Below are 15,569 nucleotides of genomic sequence, written 5' to 3'. Positions count from 1 at the left end.
CTGCCCTTTTTTAAAAAAGGGATAGAGTGGGTGACTGGATGGAACTTGCAGAACTAATGACATCAGTGCACTTCTGGTCAGCTGTACAAATTAATACATTTCATTAAGGGCATATTATTGGTTTCCACCACAGTTTTATAACATTCATATGAGCTTCCAATGGACTATTTGAAACTGATAATATCACCAGTAGAACTTGGGTGAATGGAATACACAGCTTGTATCATACGAAGAAATCCTAAACAGCTTAATGGTGTTTACCCTATGTTTCAGGAGATGGTCAGGAGTATTTCAAATGTAGAAATGTGTTTCTCATTACATAAAATGCTAAGATTGTAAATGTTTTCTTCAATTTAAATAAAACAATATTTCTACAGGTAAAACAGTTGGACAAGGGAGCACCCAGATTTGAACTAGGGATCTCTTGATCTGCAGTCAAATGCTCTACCACTGAGCTATACCCCCAGTTCTGAAATGTTCACTTATATTAATTCAGTATTATGTACAAAGTGGAAGCAATATGCAATCACCATCAAAGCAATGCATTTTCAGCCACCAAACTCTCCTTATAACTATATGGGGTACACAAGATGTCCTTTATCTGCCTTGGTAAAATACAGTGAGGTTTCCATTGCAAGAATTCATACATTTCGTATCACATGTAGATCTTGGAACATGGAAAAAAAATCTTTTGTCAAATGCACAAATTCTGCAAAATGTAACTGCTTCTCTACTGAAGTTTGTTGATTTTGTGCTAAGAGCATAGTTAAACCCAATTGTTCATTGTTTTGTATATGAAATGATGATACATCCTATTGTTTCTTACAGGGCATTGGGTTGAAAAACATTTTAACATGATCTATTGAAAAGGGTATATGTTTATGAAACAGGGACTTCTTGAACTGCACTCCTACGGTCTACCACTGACATAAACCCTTGAATGTTGAAAACTGCCCTTTTTTAAAAAGGTGATAGAGTGGGTGACTGTATGGAACTTGTACAACTAATGACATCATTGCACTTCTGGTCAGCTGTACAAATTAATACATTTCATTAAGGGCATATTATTGGTTTCCACCACAGTTTTATAACATTCATATGAGCTTCCAATGGACTATTTCAAACTGATAATATCACCAGTAGAACTTGGGTGAATGTAAAACACAGCTTGTATCATATGCAGAAATCCTAAACAGCTTAATGATGTTTACCCTATGTTTCAGGTGATAATCAGGAGTATTTCAAATGTAGAAATGTGTTGCTCATTACATAAAATGCTAAGATTGTAAATGTTTACTTCAATTTATTTAATTAAAAAATATTTCTACAGGTAAAACAGTTGGACAAGGGGGCACCCAGATTTGAATTAGGGACCTCTTGATCTGCAGTGAAATGCTCTACCCCTGAGCTATAGCCCCATTACTGAAATGTTCACCTTTATTAATTCAGTAATATGTACAAAGTGCAAGCAACATGCAATCACCATCAAAGCAAAGCATTTTCAGCCACCAAAACCTCCTTATAAGTATATGGGGTGCGAAGGATGTCCTTTATCTGCCATGGTAAAATACAGTGAGGTTTCCATTGCAAGAATTCATACATTTCGTATCACATGTAGATCTTGGAACATGGAAAAAAAATCTTTTGTCAAATGCACAAATTCTGCAAAATGTAGCTGCTTCTCTACTGCAGTTTGTTGATTGTGTGCTAAGAGCATAGTTAAACCCAATGTTCATTGTTTTGTATATGAAATGATGATATATCTTATTGTTTCTTACAGTGCATTGGGTTGAAAAACATTTTAACAGGATCTATTGAAGAGGGTATATGGTTATGAAACAGGGACTTCTTGAACTGCATTCCTATGCTCTACCACTGAGTTAAACCCTTGAATGTTGAAAACTGCTCTTTTTTAAAAAGGTGATAAAGTGGGTGACTGTATGGAACTTGTAGAACTAATCACATCAGTGCACTTCTGGTCAGCTTTACAAATTAATACAGTTCATTAAGGGCATATTATTGGTTTCCACCACAGTTTTATAACATTCATATGAGCTTCCAATTGACTATTTCAAACTGATAATATCACCAGTAGAACTTGGGTGAATGTAAAATACAGCTTGTATCATATGAAGAAATCCTAAACAGTTTCATGGTGTTTACCCTATGTCTCAGGAGATGATCAGGAGTATTTCAAATGTAGAAATGTGTTGCTCATTACATAAAATGCTAACATTGTAAATGTTTTCTTCAATTTATTTAATACAAAAAAATTTCTACAGGTAAAACAGTTGAACAAGGGACACGCAGATTTGAACTAGGGACCTCTTGATCTGTAGTCAAATGCTCTACCACTGAGATATATCCCCAGTTCTAAAAAGTTCACCATTATTAATTCAGTAATATGTACAAAGTGCAAGCAACATGCAATCACCATCAAAGCAATGCATTTTCAGCCACCAAACCCTCCTTATAAGTATAAGGGGTACCAAAATGTCCTTTATCTGCCTTGGTAAAATACAGTGAGGTTTCCATTGCAAGAATTTATACATTTCGTATCACATGTAGATCTTGGAACATGGAAAAAAAACGTTTGTCAAATGCACAAATTCTGCAAAACGTAACTGCTTCTCTACTGCAGTTTGTTGATTGTGTGCTAAGAGTATAGTTAAACACAATTGTTCATTGTTTTTTATATGAAATGATGATATATCCTATTGTTTCTTACAGTGCATTGGGTTGAAAAACATTTTAACAGGATCTATTGACGAGGGTATATGGTTATGAAACAGGGACTTCTTGAACTGCACTCCTATGCTCTACCACTGAGTTAAACCCTTGAATTCTGAAAACTGCCCTTTTTTAAAAAGGTGATAGAGTGGGTAACTGTATGGAACTTGTAGAAGTAATGACATCAGTGCACTACTGGTCAGCTGTACAAATTAATACATTTCATTAAGGGCATATTGTTGGTTTCCACCACAGTTTTATACCATTCATATGAGCTTCCAATGGACTATTTCAAACTTATAATATCACCAGTAGAACTTGGGTGAATGTAAAACACAACTTGTATCATATGAAGAAATCCTAAACAGTTTCAAGGGGTTTACCCTATGTTTCAGGAGATGATCAGGAGTATTTCAAATGTAGAAAGGTGTTGCTCATTATATAAAATGCTAAGATTGTAAATGTTTTCTTCAATTTATTTAATAAAAAAAATATTTCTACAGGTAAAACAGTTGAACAAGGAGGCACCCAGATTTGAACTAGGGACCTCTTGATCTGCAGTCAAATGCTCTACCACTGAGCTTTACCCCCAGTTCTGAAACCTTCACCTTTATTAATTCAGTAATATGTACAAAGTGCAAGCAACATGCAATCACCATCAAAGCAAAGCATTTTCAGCCACCAAACCCTCCTTATAAGTATATGGGGTGCGAAGGATGTCCTTTATCTGCCTTGGTAAAATACAGTGAGGTTTCCATTGTAAGAATTCATACATTTCGTATCACATGTAGATCTTGGAACATGGAAAAAAAATCTTTTGTCAAATGCACAAATTCTGCAAAATGTAGCTGCTTCTCTACTGCAGTTTGTTGATTTTGTGCTAAGAGTATAGTTTAACCCAATTGTTCATTGTTTTTTATATGAAATGATGATATATCCTATTGTTTCTTACAGTGCATTGGGTTGAAAAACATTTTAACAGGATCTATTGATGAGGGTATATGGTTATGAAACAGGGACTTCTTGAACTGCTCTCCTATGCTCTACCACTGAGTTAAACCCTTGAATGCTGAAAACTGCCCTTTTTGAAAAAGGTGTTAGAGTGGGTGACTGTATGGAACTTGTAGAACTAATGACATCAGTGCACTTCTGATCAGCTGTACAAATTAATACATTTCATTAAGGGCATATTATTGGTTTCCACCACAGTTTTATAACATTCATATGAGCTTCCAATTGACCATTTCAAACTGATAATATCACCAGTAGAACTTGGGTGAATGTAAAACACAGCTTGTATCATATGAAGAAATCCTAAACAGTTTCATGGTGTTTACCCTATGTTTCAGGAGATGATCAGGAGTATTTCAAATGTAGAAATGTGTTGCTCATTACATAAAATGCTAACATTGTAAATGTTTTCTTCAATTTATTTAATACAAAAAAATTTCTACAGGTAAAACAGTTGAACAAGGGACACGCAGATTTGAACTAGGGACCTCTTGATCTGTAGTCAAATGCTCTACCACTGAGATATATCCCCAGTTCTAAAAAGTTCACCATTATTAATTAAGTAATATGTACAAAGTGCAAGCAACATGCAATCACCATCAAAGCAATGCATTTTCAGCCACCAAACCCTCCTTATAAGTATAAGGGGTACCAAAATGTCCTTTATCTGCCTTGGTAAAATACAGTGAGGTTTCCATTGCAAGAATTTATACATTTCGTATCACATGTAGATCTTGGAACATGGAAAAAAAACGTTTGTCAAATGCACAAATTCTGCAAAACGTAACTGCTTCTCTACTGCAGTTTGTTGATTGTGTGCTAAGAGTATAGTTAAACACAATTGTTCATTGTTTTTTATATGAAATGATGATATATCCTATTGTTTCTTACAGTGCATTGGGTTGAAAAACATTTTAACAGGATCTATTGACGAGGGTATATGGTTATGAAACAGGGACTTCTTGAACTGCACTCCTATGCTCTACCACTGAGTTAAACCCTTGAATTCTGAAAACTGCCCTTTTTTAAAAAGGTGATAGAGTGGGTAACTGTATGGAACTTGTAGAAGTAATGACATCAGTGCACTACTGGTCAGCTGTACAAATTAATACATTTCATTAAGGGCATATTGTTGGTTTCCACCACAGTTTTATACCATTCATATGAGCTTCCAATGGACTATTTCAAACTTATAATATCACCAGTAGAACTTGGGTGAATGTAAAACACAACTTGTATCATATGAAGAAATCCTAAACAGTTTCAAGGGGTTTACCCTATGTTTCAGGAGATGATCAGGAGTATTTCAAATGTAGAAAGGTGTTGCTCATTATATAAAATGCTAAGATTGTAAATGTTTTCTTCAATTTATTTAATAAAAAAAATATTTCTACAGGTAAAACAGTTGAACAAGGAGGCACCCAGATTTGAACTAGGGACCTCTTGATCTGCAGTCAAATGCTCTACCACTGAGCTTTACCCCCAGTTCTGAAACCTTCACCTTTATTAATTCAGTAATATGTACAAAGTGCAAGCAACATGCAATCACCATCAAAGCAAAGCATTTTCAGCCACCAAACCCTCCTTATAAGTATATGGGGTGCGAAGGATGTCCTTTATCTGCCTTGGTAAAATACAGTGAGGTTTCCATTGTAAGAATTCATACATTTCGTATCACATGTAGATCTTGGAACATGGAAAAAAAATCTTTTGTCAAATGCACAAATTCTGCAAAATGTAGCTGCTTCTCTACTGCAGTTTGTTGATTTTGTGCTAAGAGTATAGTTTAACCCAATTGTTCATTGTTTTTTATATGAAATGATGATATATCCTATTGTTTCTTACAGTGCATTGGGTTGAAAAACATTTTAACAGGATCTATTGATGAGGGTATATGGTTATGAAACAGGGACTTCTTGAACTGCTCTCCTATGCTCTACCACTGAGTTAAACCCTTGAATGCTGAAAACTGCCCTTTTTGAAAAAGGTGTTAGAGTGGGTGACTGTATGGAACTTGTAGAACTAATGACATCAGTGCACTTCTGATCAGCTGTCCAAATTAATACATTTCATTAAGGGCATATTATTGGTTTCCACCACAGTTTTATAACATTCATATGAGCTTCCAATTGACCATTTCAAACTGATAATATCACCAGTAGAACTTGGGTGAATGTAAAAAACAGCTTGTATCATATGAAGAAATCCTAAACAGTTTCATGGTGTTTACCCTATGTTTCAGGAGATGATCAGGAGTATTTCAAATGTAGAAATGTGTTGCTCATTACATAAAATGCTAAGATTGTAAATGTTTTCTTCAATTTATTTAATTAAAAAAATATTTCTACAGGTAAAACAGTTGGACAAGGGGGCACCCAGATTTCAACTAGGGACCTTTTGATCTGCAGTCAAATGCTCTACCACTGAATTATATGCCCAGTTCTGAATTTTCCACCTTTATTAATTCAGTAATATGTACAAAGTTAAAGCAACATGCAATCACCATCAAAGCAATGCATTTTCAGCCACCAAACCCTCCTTATAAGTATAAGGGGTACAAAATATGTCCTTTATCTGCCTTGGTAAAATACAGTGAGGTTTCCATTGCAAGAATTCATACATTTCGTATCACATGAAGATCTTGGAACATGGAAAAAAAACGTTTGTCAAATGCACAAATTCTGCAAAACGTCACTGCTTCTCTCCTGCATTTTGTTGATTTTGTGCTAAGAGCATAGCTAAACCCAATTGTTCATTGTTTTGTATATTAAATGATGATATATCTTATATTTTCTTACAGTTCATTGGGTTGAAAAACATTTTAACATGATCTATTGAAGAGGGTATATGGTTATGAAACAGGGACTTCTTGAACTGTTTCCTACCCTCCACCACTGACATAAACCCTTGAATGCTGAAAACTGCCCTTTTTAAAAAAGGGATAGAGTGGGTGACTGGATGGAACTTGCAGAACTAATGACATCAGTGCACTTCTGGTCAGCTGTACAAATTAATACATTTCATTAAGGGCATATTATTGGTTTCCACCACAGTTTTATAACATTCATATGAGCTTCCAATGGACTATTTCAAACTGATAATATCACCAGTAGAACTTGGGTGAATGGAATACACAGCTTGTATCATACGAAGAAATCCTAAACAGCTTAATGGTGTTTACCCTATGATTCAGGAGATGATCAGGAGTATTTCAAATGTAGAAATGTGTTTCTCATTACATAAAATGCTAAGATTGTAAATGTTTTCTTCAATTTAAATAAAACAATATTTCTACAGGTAAAACAGTTGGACAAGGGAGCACCCAGATTTGAACTAGGGATCTCTTGATCCGCAGTCAAATGCTCTACCACTGAGCTATACCCCCAGTTCTGAAATGTTCACTTATATTAATTCAGTATTATGTACAAAGTGGAAGCAATATGCAATCACCATCAAAGCAATGCATTTTCAGCCACCAAACTCTCCTTATAACTATATGGGGTACACAAGATGTCCTTTATCTGCCTTGGTAAAATACAGTGAGGTTTCCATTGCAAGAATTCATACATTTCGTATCACATGTAGATCTTGGAACATGGAAAAAAAATCTTTTGTCAAATGCACAAATTCTGCAAAATGTAACTGCTTCTCTACTGAAGTTTGTTGATTTTGTGCTAAGAGCATAGTTAAACCCAATTGTTCATTGTTTTGTATATGAAATGATGATATATCCTATTGTTTCTTACAGGGCATTGGGTTGAAAAACATTTTAACATGATCTATTGAAAAGGGTATATGTTTATGAAACAGGGACTTCTTGAACTGCACTCCTACGGTCTACCACTGACATAAACCCTTGAATGTTGAAAACTGCCCTTTTTTAAAAAGGTGATAGAGTGGGTGACTGTATGGAACTTGTACAACTAATGACATCATTGCACTTCTGGTCAGCTGTACAAATTAATACATTTCATTAAGGGCATATTATTGGTTTCCACCACAGTTTTATAACATTCATATGAGCTTCCAATGGACTATTTCAAACTGATAATATCACCAGTAGAACTTGGGTGAATGTAAAACACAGCTTGTATCATATGCAGAAATCCTAAACAGCTTAATGATGTTTACCCTATGTTTCAGGTGATAATCAGGAGTATTTCAAATGTAGAAATGTGTTGCTCATTACATAAAATGCTAAGATTGTAAATGTTTACTTCAATTTATTTAATTAAAAAATATTTCTACAGGTAAAACAGTTGGACAAGGGGGCACCCAGATTTGAATTAGGGACCTCTTGATCTGCAGTGAAATGCTCTACCCCTGAGCTATAGCCCCATTACTGAAATGTTCACCTTTATTAATTCAGTAATATGTACAAAGTGCAAGCAACATGCAATCACCATCAAAGCAAAGCATTTTCAGCCACCAAAACCTCCTTATAAGTATATGGGGTGCGAAGGATGTCCTTTATCTGCCATGGTAAAATACAGTGAGGTTTCCATTGCAAGAATTCATACATTTCGTATCACATGTAGATCTTGGAACATGGAAAAAAAATATTTTGTCAAATGCACAAATTCTGCAAAATGTAGCTGCTTCTCTACTGCAGTTTGTTGATTGTGTGCTAAGAGCATAGTTAAACCCAATGTTCATTGTTTTGTATATGAAATGATGATATATCTTATTGTTTCTTACAGTGCATTGGGTTGAAAAACATTTTAACAGGATCTATTGAAGAGGGTATATGGTTATGAAACAGGGACTTCTTGAACTGCATTCCTATGCTCTACCACTGAGTTAAACCCTTGAATGCTGAAAACTGCTCTTTTTTAAAAAGGTGATAAAGTGGGTGACTGTATGGAACTTGTAGAACTAATCACATCAGTGCACTTCTGGTCAGCTGTACAAATTAATACAGTTCATTAAGGGCATATTATTGGTTTCCACCACAGTTTTATAACATTCATATGAGCTTCCAATTGACTATTTCAAACTGATAATATCACCAGTAGAACTTGGGTGAATGTAAAATACAGCTTGTATCATATGAAGAAATCCTAAACAGTTTCATGGTGTTTACCCTATGTCTCAGGAGATGATCAGGAGTATTTCAAATGTAGAAATGTGTTGCTCATTACATAAAATGCTAACATTGTAAATGTTTTCTTCAATTTATTTAATACAAAAAAATTTCTACAGGTAAAACAGTTGAACAAGGGACACGCAGATTTGAACTAGGGACCTCTTGATCTGTAGTCAAATGCTCTACCACTGAGATATATCCCCAGTTCTAAAAAGTTCACCATTATTAATTCAGTAATATGTACAAAGTGCAAGCAACATGCAATCACCATCAAAGCAATGCATTTTCAGCCACCAAACCCTCCTTATAAGTATAAGGGGTACCAAAATGTCCTTTATCTGCCTTGGTAAAATACAGTGAGGTTTCCATTGCAAGAATTCATACATTTCGTATCACATGTAGATCTTGGAACATGGAAAAAAAATCTTTTGTCAAATGCACAAATTCTGCAAAATGTAACTGCTTCTCTACTGCAGTTTGTTGATTTTGTGCTAAGAGCATAGTTAAACCCAATTGTTCATTGTTTTGTATATTAAATGATGATATATCTTATTGTTTCTTACAGTGCATTGGGTTGAAAAACATTTTAACAGGATCTATTGAAGAGGGTATATGGTTATGAAACAGGGACTTCTTGAACTACACTCCTACGCTCTACCACTGACATAAACCCTTCAATGTTGAAAACTGCCCTTTTTTAAAAAGGTGATAGAGTGGGTGACTCGATGGAACTTGTAGAACTAATGACATCAGTGCACTTCTGGTCAGCTGAACAAATTATTACATTTCATTTAAGGCATATTATTTGTTTCCACCACAGTTTTATAACATTCATATGAGCTTCCAATGGACTATTTCAAACTGATCATATCACCAGTAGAACTTGGGTGAATGTAAAACACAGCTTCTATCATATGAAGAAATCCTAAACAGCTTAATGGTGTTTACCCTATGTTTCAGATGATGATCAGGAGTATTTCAAATGTAGAAATGTGTTGCTCATTACATAAAATGCTAAGATTGTAAATGTTTACTTCAATTTATTTAATTAAAAAAATATTTCTACAGGTAAAACAGTTGGACAAGGGGGCACCCATATTTGAGCTAGGGACCGTTTGACTTGTAGTGAAATGCTCTACCCCTGAGCTATACCCCCATTTCTGAATTGTTCACCTTTATTTATTCAGTAATATGTACAAAGTGGAAGCAACATGCAATCACTATCAAAGCAATGCATGTTAAGCCACCAAACCCTCCTTCTAAGTATAAGGGGTGCGAAGGATGTCCTTTATCTGCCTTGGTAAAATACAGTGAGGTTTCCATTGCAAGAATTCATACATTTCGTATCACATGTAGATCTTGGAACATGGAAAAAAAATCTTTTGTCAAATGCACAAATTCTGCAAAATGTAACTGCTTCTCTACTGCAGTTTGTTGATTTTGTGCTAAGAGCACATTTAAACCCAATCGTTCATTGTTTTGTATATGAAATGATGATATCCTATTGTTTCTTACAGTGCATTGGGTTGAAAAACATGTTAACAGGATCTATTGAAGAGGGTATATGGTTATGAAACAGGGACTTCTTGAACTACACTCCTACGCTCTACCACTGACATAAACCCTTCAATGTTGAAAACTGCCCTTTTTTAAAAAGGTGATAGAGTGGGTGACTCGATGAAACTTGTAGAACTAATGACATCAGTGCACTTCTGGTCAGCTGTACAAATTAATACTTTTCATTAAGGGCATATTATTGGTTTCCACCACAGTTTTATAACATTCATATGAGCTTCCAATGGACTATTTCAAACTAATCATATCACCAGTAGAACTTGGGTGAATGTAAAACACAGCTTGTATCATATGAAGAAATCCTAAACAGCTTAATGGTGTTTACCCTATGTTTCAGGTGATGATCAGGAGTATTTCAAATGTAGAAATGTGTTGCTCATTACATAAAATGCTAAGATTGTAAATGTTTACTTAAATTTCTTTAGTTAAAAAAATATTTCTACAGGTAAAAGAGTTGGACAAGGGGCCACCCATATTTGAACTAGGGACCTTTTGATCTGCAGTGAAATGCTCTACCCCTGAGCTAACCCCCATTTCTGAATTGTTCACCTTTATTTATTCAGTAATATGTACAAAGTGGAAGCAACATGCAATCACTATCAAAGCAATGCATGTTCAGCCGCCAAACCCTCCTTATAAGTATAAGGGGTGCGAAGGATGTCCTTTATCTGCCTTGGTAAAATACAGTGAGGTTTCCATTGCAAGAATTCATACATTTCGTATCACATGTAGATCTTGGAACATGGAAAAAAAATCTTTTGTCAAATGCACAAATTCTGCAAAATGTAACTGCTTCTCTACTGCAGTTTGTTGATTTTGTGCTAAGAGCATATTTAAACCCAATCGTTCATTGTTTTGTATATGAAATAATGATATACCCTATTGTTTCTTACAGTGCATTGGGTTGAAAAACATGTTAACAGGATCTATTGAAGAGGGTATATGGTTATGAAACAGGGACTTCTTGAACTACACTCCTACGCTCTACCACTGACATAAACCCTTCAATGTTGAAAACTGCCCTTTTTTAAAAAGGTGATAGAGTGGGTGACTCGATGGAACTTGTAGAACTAATGATATCAGTGCACTTCTGGTCAGCTGTACAAATGATTACATTTCATTTAAGGCATATTATTGGTTTCCACCACAGTTTTATAACATTCATATGAGCTTCCAATGGACTATTTCAAACTGATCATATCACCAGTAGAACTTGGGTGAATGTAAAACACAGCTTGTATCATATGAAGAAATCCTAAACAGCTTAATGGTGTTTACCCTATGTTTCAGGTGATGATCAGGAGTATTTCAAATGTAGAAATGCGTTGCTAATTACATAAAATGCTAAGATTGTAAATGTTTACTTCAATTTTTTTAGTTAAAAAAATATTTCTACAGGTAAAACAGTTGGACAAGGGGGCACCCAGATTTGAACTAGGGACCTTTTGATCTGCAGTGAAATCCTCTACCCCTGAGCTACACCCCCATTTCTGACATTTTCACCTTTATTTATTCAGTAATACGTACAAAGTGGAAGCAGCATGCAATCACCATCAAAGAAATGCATTTTCAGCCACCAAACCCTCCTTATAAGTATAAGGGGTACAAAAGGTGTCTTTTATCTGCCTTGGTAAAATACAGTGAAGTTTCCATTGCAAGAATTCATGCATTTCATATCACATGTAGATCTTGGAACATGGAAAAAAAATCTTTTGTCAAATGCACAAATTCTGCAAAATGTAACTGCTTCTCTACTGCAGTTTGTTGATTTTGTGCTAAGAACATAGTTAAACCCAATTGTTCAGTGTTTTGTAAATGAAATGATGATATATCCTATTGTTTCTTACAGTGCATTGGGTTGAAATACATTTTAACAGGATCTATTGAAGAGGGTATATGGTTATGAAACAGGGACTTCTTGAACTACACTCCTACGCTCTACCACTGACATAAACCCTTCAATGTTGAAAACTGCCCTTTTTTAAAAAGGTGATAGAGTGGGTGACTCTATGGAACTTGTAGAACTAATGACATCAGTGCACTTCTGGTCAGCTGTACAAATTAATACATTTCATTAAGGGCATATTATTGGTTTCCACCACAGTTTTATAACATTCATATGAGCTTCCAATGGACTATTTCAAACTGATCATATCACCAGTAGAACTTGGGTGAATGTAAAACACAGCTTGTATCATATGAAGAAATCCTAAACAGCTTAATGGTGTTTACCCTATGTTTCTGGTGTTGATCAGGAGTATTTCAAATGTAGAAATGTGTTGCTCATTACATAAAATGCTAAGATTGTAAATGTTTACTTCAATTGATTTAGTTAAAAAAATATTTCTACAGGTAAAACAGTTGGACAAGGGGGCACCCAGATTTGAACTAGGGACCTTTTAATCTGCAGTGAAATCCTCTACCCGTGAGCTATAGCCCCATTTCTGAAATGTTCACCTTTATTCATTCAGAAAATATGTACAAAGTGGAAGCAACAAGCAATCACCATCAAAGCAATGCATTTTCAGCCACCAAACCCTCCTTATAAGTATAAGGGGCACAAAAGATGTCCTTTATCTGCCTTGGTAAAATACAGTGAGGCTTCCATTGCAAGAATTCATACATTTCATATCACATGTAGATCTTGGAACATGGAAAAAAACTTTTGTCAAATGCACAAATTCTGCAAAACGTAACTGCTTCTCTACTGCAGTTTGTTGATTTTGTGCTAAGAGCATAGTTAAACCCAATTGCTCATTGTTTTTTATATGAAATGATGATATATCCTTTTGTTTCTTACAGTACATTGGGTTGAAAAACATTTTAACAGGATCTATTGACAAGGGTATATGGTTATGAAACAGGGACTTCTTGAATTGCACTCCTACGCTCTACCACTGAGTTAAACCCTTGAATGTTGAAAACTGCCCTTTTTTAAAAAGGTGATAGAGTGGGTGACTGTATGGAACGTGTAGAACTAATGACATCAGTGCACTTCTGGTCAGCTGTACAAATTAATACATTTCGTTAAGGGCATATTATTGGTTTCCACCACAGTTTTATAACATTCACATGAGCTTCCAATTGACTATTTCAAACTGATAATATGACCAGTAGAACTTGGATGAATGTAATACATAGCTTGTATCATACAAAGAAATCCGAAACAGCTTAATAGTGTTTACCCTATGTTTCAGGAGATGATCAGGAGTATTTCAAATGTAGAAATGTGTTGCACATTACATAAAATGCTAAGATTGTAAATGTTTTCTTCAATTTATTTAATTAAAAACATATTTCTACAGGTAAAACAGTTGGAGAAAGGGGCAGCCAGATTTGAACTAGGGACCTCTTGATCTGCAGTCAAATGCTCTACCACGGAGCTATCCCCCCAATTCTGAATTGTTCACCTATATAAATTCAGTAATATGTACAATGTGGAAGCAACATGCAATCACCATCAAAGCAATGCATTTTCAGCCACCAAACCCTCCTTATAACTATAAGGGGTACACAAGATGTCCTTTATCTGTCTTGGTAAAATACAGTGAGGTTTCCAGTGCAAGAATTCATACATTTCGTATCACATGTGGATCTTGGAACATGGAAAAAAAAACTTTTGTCAAATGCACAAATTCTGCAAAACGTAACTGCTTCTCTACTGCAGTTTGTTGATTTTGTGCTAAGAGCATAGTTAAACCCAATTGTTCATTGTTTTTTTATATGAAATGATAATATATCCTATTGTCTCTTACAGTGCATTGGGTTGAAAAACATTTGAACAGGATCTATTGAAGAGGGTATATGGTTATGAAACAGGGACTTCTTGAACTGCACTCCTACGCTCTACCACTGACATAAACCTTTGAATGCTGAAAACTGCCCTTTTTAAAAAAAGTGATAGAATGGGTGACTGTATGGAACTTGTAGAACTAATGACATCAGCGCACTTCTGGGCAGCTGTACAAATTAATACATTTCATTAAGGGCATATTATTGGTTTCCACCACAGTTTTATAACATTCATATGCCCTTCCAATGGACTATTTCAAACTGATAATATCACCAGTAGAACTTGGGTGAATGTAATACACAGCTTGTATCATACGAAGAATTCCGAAACAGCTTAATGGTGTATACCCTATGTTTCCGAAGATGATCAGGAGTATTTCAAATGTAGAAATGTGTTGCTCATTACATAAAATGCTAAGATTGTAAATGTTTACTTCAATTTATTTAATTAAAAAAATATTTCTACAGGTAAAACAGTTGGACAAGGGGGCACCCAGATTTGAACTAGGGACCGCTTGATCTGCAGTCAAATGCTCTACCACTGAGCTATACTCCCCGTTCTAAAATGTTCACCTTTATTAATTCAGTAATATGTACAAAGTGGAAGCAACATGCAATCACCATCAAAGCAATGCATTTTCAGCCACCAAACCCTCCTTATAAGTATATGGGGTGCGAAGGATGTCCTTTATCTGCCTTGGTAAAATACAGTGAGGTTTCCATGCAAGAATTCATACATTTCGTATCACATGTAGATCTTGGAACATGGAAAAAAAAACTTTTGTCAAATGCACACATTCTGCAAAACTTAACTGCTTCTCTACTGCAGTTTGTTGATTTTGTGCTAAGAGCATAGTTAAACCCAATTGTTCATTGTTTTTTTTATATGAAATGATGATATATCCTATTGTTTCTTACAGTGCATTGGGTTGAAAAACATTTGAACAGGATCTATTGAAGAGGGGATATGGTTATGAAACAGGGACTCCTTGAACTGCACTCCTACCCTCTACCACTGACATAAACCCTTGAATGCTGAAAACTGCTCTTTTTAAAAAGGTGATAGAGTGAGTGACTGTATGGAACTTGTAGAACTAATGACATCAGTGCACTTCTGGTCAGCTGTACAAATTAATACATTTCATTAAGGGCATATTATTGGTTTCCACCACAGTTTTATAACATTCATATGCGCTTCCAATGGACTATTTCAAACTGATAATATCACCAGTAGAACTTGGGTGAATGTGATACACAGCTTGTATCATATGAAGAAATCCGAAACAGCTTAATGGTGTTTACCCTATGTTTCCGGAGATGATCAGGAGTATTTCAAATGTAGAAATGTGTTGCTCATTACATAAAATGCTAAGAT

At 35.1% G+C, this 15,569-nt stretch overlaps 3 non-coding genes across 3 annotated transcripts; all 3 read right to left on the bottom strand.

The window, feature by feature from the left end:
• Positions 1–393: 393 nt before the first annotated feature.
• On the bottom strand, positions 394–465 carry TRNAC-GCA (transfer RNA cysteine (anticodon GCA)). Its single transcript has one exon. It is a non-coding gene; the product is annotated as a tRNA-Cys (tRNA).
• A 6,589-nt stretch (positions 466–7,054) lies between these two features.
• On the bottom strand, positions 7,055–7,126 carry TRNAR-GCG (transfer RNA arginine (anticodon GCG)). The gene has a single exon. It is a non-coding gene; the product is annotated as a tRNA-Arg (tRNA).
• Positions 7,127–14,678: 7,552 nt separating this feature from the next.
• TRNAC-GCA (transfer RNA cysteine (anticodon GCA)) lies at positions 14,679–14,750 on the bottom strand. The gene has a single exon. It is a non-coding gene; the product is annotated as a tRNA-Cys (tRNA).
• Between the last annotated feature and the right edge of the window lie 819 nt (positions 14,751–15,569).

Source organism: Ambystoma mexicanum, chromosome 4q, assembly GCF_040938575.1.
Source record: "Ambystoma mexicanum isolate Mex_15411 chromosome 4q, UKY_AmexF1_1, whole genome shotgun sequence".
Classification (NCBI taxonomy): Eukaryota; Metazoa; Chordata; class Amphibia; order Caudata; family Ambystomatidae; genus Ambystoma; species Ambystoma mexicanum.
Note: the sequence above shows the minus strand (reverse complement) of the source record. Positions and strands in the feature narration are given on the sequence as shown.